Source organism: Pinus tabuliformis, chromosome 2_1 (genome assembly GCF_031772625.1).
Source record: "Pinus tabuliformis cultivar Carrire ecotype Pingquan chromosome 2_1, CPIR1, whole genome shotgun sequence".
Lineage (NCBI taxonomy): Eukaryota > Viridiplantae > Streptophyta > Pinopsida > Pinales > Pinaceae > Pinus > Pinus tabuliformis.
The window spans coordinates 529,255,727-529,268,161 of NC_142299.1; the positions used below are offsets into that span (position 1 = coordinate 529,255,727).

General features: G+C 29.6%; 1 pseudogene across 1 annotated transcript; it reads right to left on the bottom strand.

Moving 5' to 3' along the window:
• Positions 1 to 7,937: 7,937 nt before the first annotated feature.
• On the bottom strand, positions 7,938 to 9,538 carry LOC149201314 (putative serine/threonine-protein kinase WNK11 pseudogene; annotated as a pseudogene). Its single transcript, XR_016253414.1, has 2 exons — positions 9,457 to 9,538; positions 7,938 to 9,175 (listed from the first exon to the last, which is right to left on the bottom strand). The product of XR_016253414.1 is annotated as a putative serine/threonine-protein kinase WNK11 pseudogene (transcript).
• Positions 9,539 to 12,435: the final 2,897 nt, after the last annotated feature.

The following is a 12,435-nucleotide window of genomic DNA, read 5'->3' on the forward strand; positions in this document are numbered from 1 at the left end:
TATTATTATAAGTTATTAGAATTTTCTAGATGATACATGAATACAATTTATTGGAAAAGCACAAGTTTAAAGTGGAAGAAAAAAAGAAAAATTGGAAGAAGAGATCATTAATGTTGATGTGAAACAACTTTATTTATTCTTTATAGGTCAACAAAATGTTAGTTGTGATATTTTTTCTATAGTTAATTTGTATTTTACCCTTATGTAGGTGTACATTCGGGCATATAATGTTTGTTAAGATAAGGCATGGTATAACTTCTATGTATTGATGGGTATGAATAACTCATTGATATTGTAACATTTATTTTTAATTTTTAATTTTTAATTATTGAAATATAATGGTCAGAGTTTCCATCCATTTAAGGCTTTGATCAACTTTTTCGTGATCTAGGTCAATTTGGAATTGGATGATATCCTTATGGATATTTCTCCACCTTTCAAAAATCTTAGATCATGATAAATCTCTACTCATCCATGAATTTTTGTGATATTCTTATTTTTTTTGTAGTTGGAATGAAGATTTGCCTATAACAATATTAGTTTACAATAGCATGCATGTTAGGATCTTGGATGGAGTGGATGTATTACCCTCTCCAAGCCTAATTCGAGCACTTAATCAAATCAAATACAAACACGTAACCAATTTTGCATCCAATTAGAATATGTGACATAGATTAACATTATAGATTGCTGAAGCAAGCATGGGGATAATGAGTGTAGAGGGATTGCTCGAGTGTAGAGGGATTGCTCAAGGACCTCAAGGAAATTAAAAAATAAAATTCAATTAGGGATTAGGCCATATGACTAATAATGAGATTGAAGCACCACCAATGTATCTAGGGATCACTTTCTTAAAGGATATAGAGTAGTGTGTTGTGGTTATTGTTGGAGACTCTCATTATTATAAGACCATTGAGCCAAGGAAGTGCTCCTTTCTTCCTCACCTTCACTTGAATCTTTCAAAGATAATCTTACTCCTCCAAACCTTTGATCAAGCTCATTTATTTTAGATCAAGCAAACATACAACTCTCACATTGACAAAATAACCTACACAAAGGGTATTTATTTTATCTCATTGACATAGGTTCTCTTGATTGCATTTTTTAGTAGATGTTTTCTTGATACCTAAGGATTTCTCATCTCATTGGAGCTTTCATAGCCTAAGCACATCATTTTTTGGACTAACAATTCATTCCTTAACATCACAACCACTCAACACAAAGATAGTTTCCTCATACATTGCAACTTTCATTCCCTTTTCCTAACACTATTTCAAAACCAAGAGGAAAGTGAGGATGTTTTCCACTTAAGCTAAGAGGAATTATGAGGAACAAAGACATCCCCCACTAGCATAGTGCCCAAGGAGGGCTTAGTCAACACATCCAACCCAGAAAGCTAGTAAACTAGCCAACAAGCTGAGATATTATCTAAAAATGAAAAGTGAAGGTTTCATTAAACAATTTGCAAGCTAGTTTATGTCTTTGAGGCAATGGATCATGGTTGCAAAAGTACAAAAAAAAGAGGAAAAAATTATAACATCAAACACAAGCAAATTGATAATGGAGTTCACCCATCTTGGGCTATGTCTCTGGTGCATCTTCTAGTGGTGACCACTTTATTATATGCTCAAATTATCAATACATCAACATGAAAGATTTAATATGCAAATATAACATTGTGGTTGTCCAGAATGCTGAAAAAACCCCATCTAGTCTTTTCTTCAGCTCAAAAAAGCTTCAAATTGAGAAAAATATGCCCTCTTCTCTAAATTATTCAGCAACTACAACCTATTAGCCCTCACCTCTGCAAATTTGGTAGCAAATTGGCCTCTACTCCACTTTTCGGGCACTTTGATTATCCTCTCGCAGGTCACAGGTTCGACTAGTTAGGGGAGCGTTTAGTTGCAAAATTTTTGGTGTGATTGTTTTGTATTAAACAAAAATATTAATGGAGCATTGGCCCTTTAGTTAATATTCTATGCCATTCGTATGGCCACATAGGGCCATATGTCAGAGGCCATAAGCCATGCACCCAGTCCTTAGCCTCTGCTCCTTTTTTATCTTCTCCATGCCTTATCTACTTTTATGGATAAACTTCAACTTCATCTTATGAGTTATTTATCTCTTGGATTGAATGTAGTCTTGTCTTGTGTATTAATTCTCTTGCTCTTGTTTGCGGATATCTATTTCTAATCAATTGGAGCCGTTGATTATGGTGCATGTGAATATTTCTTCCATTTTAATGGCCTAGGGACATTAGTCTATCCATTCATTTATATTTTCCACATGATCTCTTTAGGGGATTCACATCAAGTATTGAAGGTTACTGAATGTTCCGTAGGGCAATGTAATTCAAAACTTACCATGGAAACTTAGCATGGTGTTCTCAAGCAGTAAGAACACCTTTACCTAAACATTGTTAAACATGAAGAATCAAGAACACCTTTACCTAAACATTGTTAAACATGATTTGGCTCCCAAAAGATTAGGAAAAAGAGGGTAAGTACAATGTTCTTGATATTTTTGATACCTAAGACCTTCTTGTTTGTCTAATTGACTTTGTATATCTCTCTCGTAAAGTGCTTGCCATAAGTGCTTTCAACCTCTTGAAAACTCTCAAGAAAACCTAATCATTACCAATGTTGAAGATGTGAAATATAAGTTAATTTAATTTACTATTTGATTAATAAAGTATTTAATTTTATTACTTTTTATTCAGTTAGTTTGTAGAATTATATTTCAACAAATTTGTGACAAAGGTAATTCAATCTATTTTGATAATAGAGAATTGCATGTTGTCAAATTAAACCTTCTACTTTTAGTATGGTTAACAAATGTATTTTGATTTGATAAATAAAATCATAATTCAATTTATAAGAAAAGGAAAAAAATAGTTACTACACATGATTTATTTATTTAAATGATGTGTAGATATACTTTGATTTGTGTAGGATAATAGAAGTCAAAGACATCAAAAGTTTCTCAAGGATTAATGACAATTAACAAGGAAAAATTCACTATAAAGTAATACATATAATAAACCAATATAAATGGAAATAAGTAGTAAGTTTGTCTTATTGACTTTGATGAAGTTTTCTATTTCATTTACATAATCACATTTTATTATTTTCCATTAAAATATATTAAATCCAAATCTCATATCACAAATACACTAAAGGAAATAATAAGTATGATACTTTTCTTTTCTTTCCAATTTTTTAAAATTACTTCAATTCCTTAATTTTTTTTATTTTCATATTTTTTTAATATTCAAATATGCCTGCATTGATATTAAAAGTTTATGATTGGGAGAAAAATATGATATTCTCAATTAAAATGAATTATTTTTTATTTTTAAATAATTATATTAAAATTTAAAAAATATTTATTTACATTTTGAAATAAAAAATTATAGATACAACTATTAATCTTATAAAAAAATTGGTTGGATATTATTTAAAATTTTATAAATCAAACTAATAATAATACACTAGAAATTATGAGTGACGAGTTTCTAAATCCTATCTGTATATACTAAAAATAATAATAATACACTAGAAATTATGTGTGACGAGTTTCTAAATCCTATCTATATATACTAAAAATAAAATGTTTTGATAATTATATTATTTAAAAATTTATTTAAAAAATAATTAATATAGTAAAATTTTGTGAGAGATTCTTAGGCGAAAATCACATGGAATACCATTTGTCATGGACTATTTAACATGCTAAGCTGGATCTGTTTCTTCATCTTGTCCTGACGATGAACCACACTAGTTGGTTCAAAACGCGTCGACAAATAGTATTCCATGTGATTTTGGCCGAAGAATCTCTCACAAACTTGATATGGATCACAGAAGCCTTAACTCTTTAATAGTAAAATTTTATTAATGATAATATATTAGAAATTATAAATTTCTGCATCTTATTTACAACACAAATAAAAACATAAAATAATATTAAACTGAACAATACTTAACTTTTATGTTAAAAATGAGAAATGAAAATTTTAATTGAAAAAAAAAATTAAATAAACCAAAAGATCAACTGAGTAAATAAATAAATTATGAATGTATAAATTATAAATGTATATAGTAAATAATATATATCCACTTCCTATCTAATCACAAAATATTATGCACTTCATATCTAAGCACAAAATATAATATATGGCGCATATATTCCGGAACAAATTTAATATTTTAATAAATTATATATTTAAATCTATATCATAAAAATATTGGAAAATATGCATATTCATATTATATTTGTTTGGATAATTATCGGGACTAGATATTCCATAACCGGAAAAGAAATCACACATCCAAAGTGATTCTTTTGTTATGAACTTTTCCAATTTGGTTTGATAATGGGTGACAATGCGTTGAAAGTGGATTGTTGGTAATAAGTTAGTGTATTAATTGGTATTGGTATTTATTTAGAAGAAAGATATATTTTTATAATATTATTTAAAATTAAAATATTTATTTATATTTTTGTGATTTTTTTTAATAATTTTTTATAATTTTTAGTAATAAATTATTATATATAGGTGGTTTTTTTGTTTTTTAAATAATTATATATTTAATTTGATTTTTTTTTTAAATTAGATTATTATTAGTAATAGTAATAGTTTTTAGATGTTATAGGAAGTGCACAACTTTAAATTAGAAAAATAAAAAAATATTGAAAGAAAATATCATTAATGTTGATGTAAAACAATTATGTTTATTCTTTATAGATTGAACCAGATGTTAATTATCAAAGTAGTTATAATATGTTTTTCATAGTTAATTTGTATTTTAGGTTATGTCGATATACATTCTAACACATAAAGTTTATTAAGATAGGTGTGGTATAACTTCCCTGTATTGATGGGTATGGATAAGTCATTTAATATTTTAACAATAGTTATTATTATTGAAATACAATTATATCAATTTTTTTATATGAGCTAGGTCAATTTGGAATTGGGTGAAACCCCTACAGATGTTTTTCCAATGTTCATGAATACAAGATTACTATAGAACTCATGCATGAAACTTTTGCGAGATTCTTATTTGATTTGTAGTTGTAAAAAATGTTTGGCTACAACAATATTAGTTTAGTGTAGCATGAATGTCATGATCTTGGATGGAGTGAATGTACTGCCCCCTACAAATCTAAATCCAGACATTTCATCCAATCAAAATATGTGATGTAACTTCACATTATAAGACTGTGAGGCATGTAGGGGGATAATGAGTGTAGAGGGACCATAAGGACCTTAAGGAAATCATAAAATAAATTTTTCTTGAGGATTAGATCATGAGACTAATAATGAGTTCATCCAGTCAAAATATGTGACGTAACTTCACATTATAAGACTGTGAGGCATGCAGGGGGATAATGAGTGTAGAGGGACCATAAGGACCTTAAGGAAATCATAAAATAAAATTTTCTTGAGGATTAGATCATGAGACTAATAATGAGTTTGAAGTTTTAGCAATGTATCTAGAGAAAAAAATTAAAATTGTCATTCTAATTTGAAATCATCTAAAAAGTTAAATGAAAAAATATTAGGTACACAAGCATATATGATGTTATTTAATCAATGCATACAATTTAAAATATCCATCCACAACACACCTAAGCCCTAGATGGGTTGCATATAGATGGAGGAAACAAATGTATATTTTAATTTCAAAATATGTTCATAAAAATACAAATTCGAGTCCATTCCATTAAAAAAAATGCAAAAGACACATTTTAAATATGAATAATTTATGATGTAAAAGTTATCCATTTTAAAAACCAAACATGTTTCCATGATATTTTATGATGTAAAAGTTATCAATTTGAAAAAATAAACATGTTCCTTCTCTTGGCAATTGGTATGCATGTATAAGGGGCCTATCACAACTAACCCAGGGAAATAAGGTATTTATTTTATTAATATGCTTGAAAAGTAAGAATAGATAGTATTCCATGTTGTTAAAGAAAAATGTTATATTTACATGTATTTAGAATAGAAACAAAAGATAAAATTAGAAATACTAGCAATTTATAATATTTTAAAATTCACCATATATCAAATAACAAAGCTGATGGTTGAATTCTAATCATTGAATAGAAACAAAAGGATAAATATTACCATTATTATAAACTTACAATTTTTTAAATTTACCATATAACAAAAAACAAAGACATGGAATCTAGTGGCTCTACAAAATGAGCACATTGCAAAAGATGCATTTTGAATGTGGAAATTTTATAATATGAATTTGTGAAAACTAAACTATCTTTCCATCCTTTAAAAGTGAGGGTACGTATATGGTTCATATATGTATAGGGGCATATGACAATTTATTAATGGAAAGACAATTGATATAAAAGTGTATACCAATAAATGGTTGTGATATGTATAGGGGCATATGACAATTAGTTAGTGGAAAGACAATTTAAAAATGGAGTTTGATATATGGTTGTGATATGTAGCAATCAATAAAAAAATGCAAATGATTGTAAAATCTTTATCTTATAAATATACATGTATCATTGTCTTATGTTTTTATGAAAAGGGAAAGATTATCAACTACCAATAACTCATAATTTTGTATACGTATTACACAACTAGAATCTAATTAAAAATAACTTATAGTTTTGTAAATTTATTAAACAACTAGAATCTAATTAAAAAGAGTACTTGGAAATTCAACAAATTCTAATAATTGTGGAGACAAAATGGACACATAGTCATTCTAACCGTGTCCAAAAAATTATATTACTTTAAAGCATAAATATTATTTTAATATACACTAGTGGTTGGTTGTAAGTAAATATAAAACAATCATGTAACATGTGTGCTAAGTTACAATATGGAGAGTTCTACTGGGTAATTAGAACCATTGAGCTCTTTTTCACTTCTTAAAATTTGTTTTGTATGTTAACTTTGGCTATTAAATGACATTCTAATACTTTACATCACCAGAAATCTATGAGATTCTTACACTACCTACGAACCACATAGCCATAGATTGGGGTTTCAACTTTCTACTAAATGTTTCATATTCGGTGGTTGAAGTAGCTTAGCCTCTCCTATATATATGAAAGTTTAAGTTTGGATTATGCCTTGATTCTAAACAATAGATTGACTTTTCAAATGCATAATTATAATGTTGAATTAGATTGCATTAAGTATTTGACCTTATAATTTACAAGATTATAAATAAGTTTCTAAAATTTGTGCAATATCAATATTTTAAAATTTTATATTTTAAACAAAATACAATACTTTAATTAAAAATTTTCCATTTTATAATAAATTATTTTACCAACAAATCAAATTTAAAATAATTTAATGCTAATAAATTTAATAGCCAAATCAATGTATATAAAATACTTATCAACATATATAAAATACTTTTCCATATTACAAAAACTAAAAAACTAAATATCGAAATAATTTTATCTCAAATACTTTTCCATATTACAAAAATTTCCTATATTATAAAATCAAAAAATAACCAAATAATCTATTTACCCCTCACCATTCAAATGCCCACTGATTATAAAACCTTGCCCGTTAAATATAAAACTTTTCCAAAACTTTCCATATTGCAAAATCTAAAAAATATCAAAATAATCCAGCCTAATCCGACGAAACAACCCACTATAAATCTAGAAACATATAATGTTATTTATCTATCTTTCCAAATTGCAAGATCCAAAAGACATCAAAAGAATCAGGCGAAATAATGACCGACGAAACAACCCACTATAAATCTAGAAACATATAATGTTATTTATCTATCTTTCCAAATTGCAAGATCCAAAAGACATCAAAAGAATCAGGCGAAATAACTCATTAGATATATCTATAAACATATAATATGATTTATCTATTTTTCCAAATTGCAAGACTAAAAGACATCAAAAGAAGCAAAATAACTCATTATAAAATTTACACACATCTGATATGATTTATCTTCCCCATTATGTTATAGTTATCTATAACTACATTGCAGATCTCAAAAAAGAAATGGCAAAATAAACAGGCAGAAATCCATCTTTCCTGTTCAGTGAAACAACCTGGCATCTAATAGGTTGCCGCTTGTACTCCTTTAAAAAATGGGTCCATCAGAAGCTCTGCAGCAGAAGGCCTCACTGGTGCTGCAGCCAGGCATTTTTCAATGAACTGTCTCATTTCTTGATTTGTAACCTTTTCCAATGCTGCAGGCCTTATGTCGGAACTCACCTTCTTATAAATTTGAGCAACGCTACGGCACTCACTATAAGGAATTTCCAAAGTAACCATCTCCAGCAAGCACATGCCGAAGGAATAAATATCTACAAGCTCATTATACTCCTCCTCGTATAATTCTGGAGCCATGAATTCCGGAGTACCGAGAACAGTGTGTGCACAACGATCATTTACCAGGGTAGTGGCAAGACCCAGATCCCCAATCTTCAGAACGCCACTATTGCCATTCACAAAAATATTGCTGCAATTCAAATCTCTGTGAATTACACAAGGCTCATGATTATGAAGATAATGCAATCCTCCCAGTATCTGGAGTGCCCAGTTCTTCAAAGCCTTCATTGAGACATGACGATGCTTCTGGCGGTACTCTCTCAGAGTACCCGAGGTACAGACCTCGGTAATGAAATTCACATGACTTGTCTTTCTATCCAGCCATGCATTATAGAGCATAATTATGTTCTTCTTACTCAGAGATTTCAACAGACGGACTTCTGCATAGATCCTCTGTATGGAAACATCATCTAGGTTTTGCAGAGGCACTTTGTTCCAAGCAACCTCAATACCCTCTTCTTGATCAAAAGCTCGGTATACCTTCTTCATAGCACCACGGCCCAGCAAATCTTCATAGCGACCATACCTACCAGTGGGATCCAGTTCCACAAAGGGCTCCCTGTCCTTATCACAGGTGTCATATTTTACACTAGGCATTTCTCCACCTCCTATAAGGGAAAGGAAACCCTAACCCTGGAATTCCAAATTAGGTTCCTCTTCTAATTTGAATTTAATAAACAAAATCCCTTGCAGGGCTATAGGAAGACACAGAAATGGAGATTTTCCCTAAATTCCGAAGACGAACAGACAGCAAAGACAGAAGGCTTTGCCTCCTTTGGGATTACTGCAGACACTGACAGCATTTTCGCTCCAGAGATACTGAGAAAACAGAGCCGCCAGATTCAGAAAGCCACCCAATAAATTTAAGTGTAAAACATAAAATTGCCAAGCAATCTAAACAAACCAGGAAATCCAAAACCCTAACTCTACAGACAAACAAATTCTCTCCGCAGAAAAGAAGTCTCATAAAACTATTTTGATAAACAGAATCCTCAAAAAATAAAACTGTGATCAAAACCATTGCAGTGCACAGAGTTCAAATTTCACTGATAAAGGAAAACAACCTTATAAAAATAAATAGGAGAATGCAGAAAACATACCGGTCTATCTGTAACCACAGAAATCGCTCAGAGTCCGTCCTCGTAAACATATTTGGGTCGAGAACATGGAGAGCAATCTGAGGATGTAAATAACAGAGGTGTGTATTTATACTAGAGGTTGGGTTTGACCGAGAAATACCAGCTACGCATTGATTTTTTATAAATATCTGTTTGGATTATTATCGGGATTGAATATTCCATAACTGAAAAGGCAATCACACGTCCAGAGTAATTCGTCGGTTATGAGCTTTCCCAACTCCGTGATTTTTTTTGTTTTTTATGATGGGTAACAATGCGTTTAAAGTGGTTTATTGTCAGGTGGGTGATAAGTTTTTTATTTTAATTGAATTATTTGTATGGATGAGATAAATGGTATTTATTTATTTTGTAATTTAATTAATAGATGAACTTGTGTGTCCATTCGTTTTGTAATTTAATTAATAAATGAAATTGTTTGTTTATTTACTTTCTAATTTAAGTAATAGATGAAATTGTAGAATTTTTTTATAAAAATAGTTTAATGTGTTTCATTTATCCAATATAAAATTAGTTTATGGTTTTATTTATAGAAATGTTTCAAGAGTTTATGATGGGGTAAATTTATTTATTCGTTTAATTATTTTCTTTTTATCAATTTTAATTAAAAATTTGGTAGAATTTTTTATAAAAATAGTTTAAGTTGTTTCATTTATAGAATATAAAATTAATTTAAGTTGTTTTATTTATAGAAATGTTTCAAGAGTTTATCATGGCACTAAATTTATTTATTCATTTAAAATATAATTTAAATAAAAAATCAAAGTGAAAAAAATTAATTTTATCTATTAGTTACACATTGTCTTTACTTAGACAAAAATGTGTCATTATTTTAAATTATTTAAACTTTTATAAAATTGAAAATAAGTATTTACACTTTTACGGATTTTAGTAGTCAAATTGTTGTGTGGGGAAGGGTCTCTTGTCTCACAAATAAAAGAGCTTCATACATCAATTTTGTGTTTGACTTGGTTGTGATTTTAAAAAAATGTTAGAATTTTGGAGATGTTATATGAATATGATTTACTTTGGAAAAACACAAGTTTAAAGTGGAAAAAAACAAGAAATATTGGAAGAAGAGATAATTAACGTTGATGTGAAATAACTACCTTTATTATCTATAGGTTGAACAAAATGCTAGTTATCATATTTTTTTCATAGTTAAACTGTATATTACCTTTGTGTAGGTGTACATTTAGACATATAATGTTTGTTAAGATAAGTTATGATATAAATTCTATGTATTGATGGATATGAATAAGTCATCTAATCTTGTAACAAACTTTTTATAATTATTGAAATATAATGATCTAGAAAGTGAGATTTAACATATATTTATGACCTTTTGATCAATTTTTTCATGATCTAGGTTGATTTGGAATTGGGTGAAATCCCTTACGATATATTTCCACCCTCCTTGAATCTTAGATCATAATAAAACTCTATTCGTTCATAATATTTTTGTGAGATTCTTATCTGATTAGTAGTTAGAAAGAAAGTTTGGCTACAAAAATATTAGTTTACAATAACATGGATGTCGGGATATTAGATGGAGTGGATGTATTACCCTCTCCAAATCTAAATTTAGGCACTTTATCAAATCGAATACAAGCTCATAACCAACTTTGCATACAATCAAAATATTAATGTACCCTAACATTATGAGATTTTTGAAGCATGCAAGGGGATAATAAGAGCATACGGATCATTCAAGGACCTCAAGGAAATTAGAAAATAAAATTCACTTGGGGATTAGGCCATATAACGAATAATGAGGTTGAAGTTCTAGCAATATATCTAGGAATCCCTTTTTTAAAGAATATAGAGCAATGTGATGTGGCGATTGTTGAAGACTCCCATTATCATAAGACCGTTGAGTCAAGGAAGAGCTCCCTTCTTCCTCACCTTCACTTGCATCTGTCAATGATAATCTTACTCCTCCAAGCCTTTGATAAAGCTCATTGCTTGTAGATTAAGCAAAACACAACTCTCACATTGATCAAATAACCTACACATAGGGTATTTGTTTCTATCTCGTTAACACAGGTTCTCTTCATTGCATTTTTTGAGTAGATGTTTTTTGGATACCCAAGGATTTTTCATCTCATCGGAGCCTTCATAGCCTAAACACATCCATTTTCATACTAGCAATTCATTCCTTAACATCACAACCAATCAACTCAATGATAGTTTCCTCATACATTGCAACTTTCATCCCCTTTTCCTAACATCATTTCAAAATCAAGAGGAAAGTGAGGATGCTTTACACTTAAACTAGGATGAATCATGAGGATAAAAGACATTCCCCACTAGCATAGTACCCAAGGAGTGCTTAGTCAACACATCCAACCCAAAAAGTTAGTTAGCAAGCCAACAAGCCTAGATATTAAGGGGCATGGTTCCCCTGATGAATCCCACTAACCAACTTAACTAGGAAACAAAAAATTTAAGGGATGCTACCCCCATAGAGGGCCAACCTTCAACTAACCAACCAAATCAACTAGGAAAACCCAATGTTTGAATTGTGCTAACCCCTTGGGGGGTCAACCTTCTAGTTGCACCTGAATTATTTTATTATTTAATTGTGTGAGTTACATAGCAATACATCTCTTTCTATCCTGGAGTTTGTGCATATCCACTTTATATTGTTTTGTAATTTTGAGTGACATACATACGTAGATTAGGGTTTTAGAATTAGAGAAATTGTAAGCCTATAAGAAGGCCTTTTGGATTCATTAATAAACTAGGGAAGTTGTTTTTATCTTCTCCATATATTATCTACTATTTTGGATCAACTTCAACTTCATCTTGTGATTTCTTTATCTCTTAGATCAAATATAGTCATCTCTTGTGGACTATTTCTCTAGCTCTTGTTTGCAGGTATCTATTTCTAATGAATTGAAGCCGTTGATTATTGCCCATGTGAAATTTTCTTCCATTTTA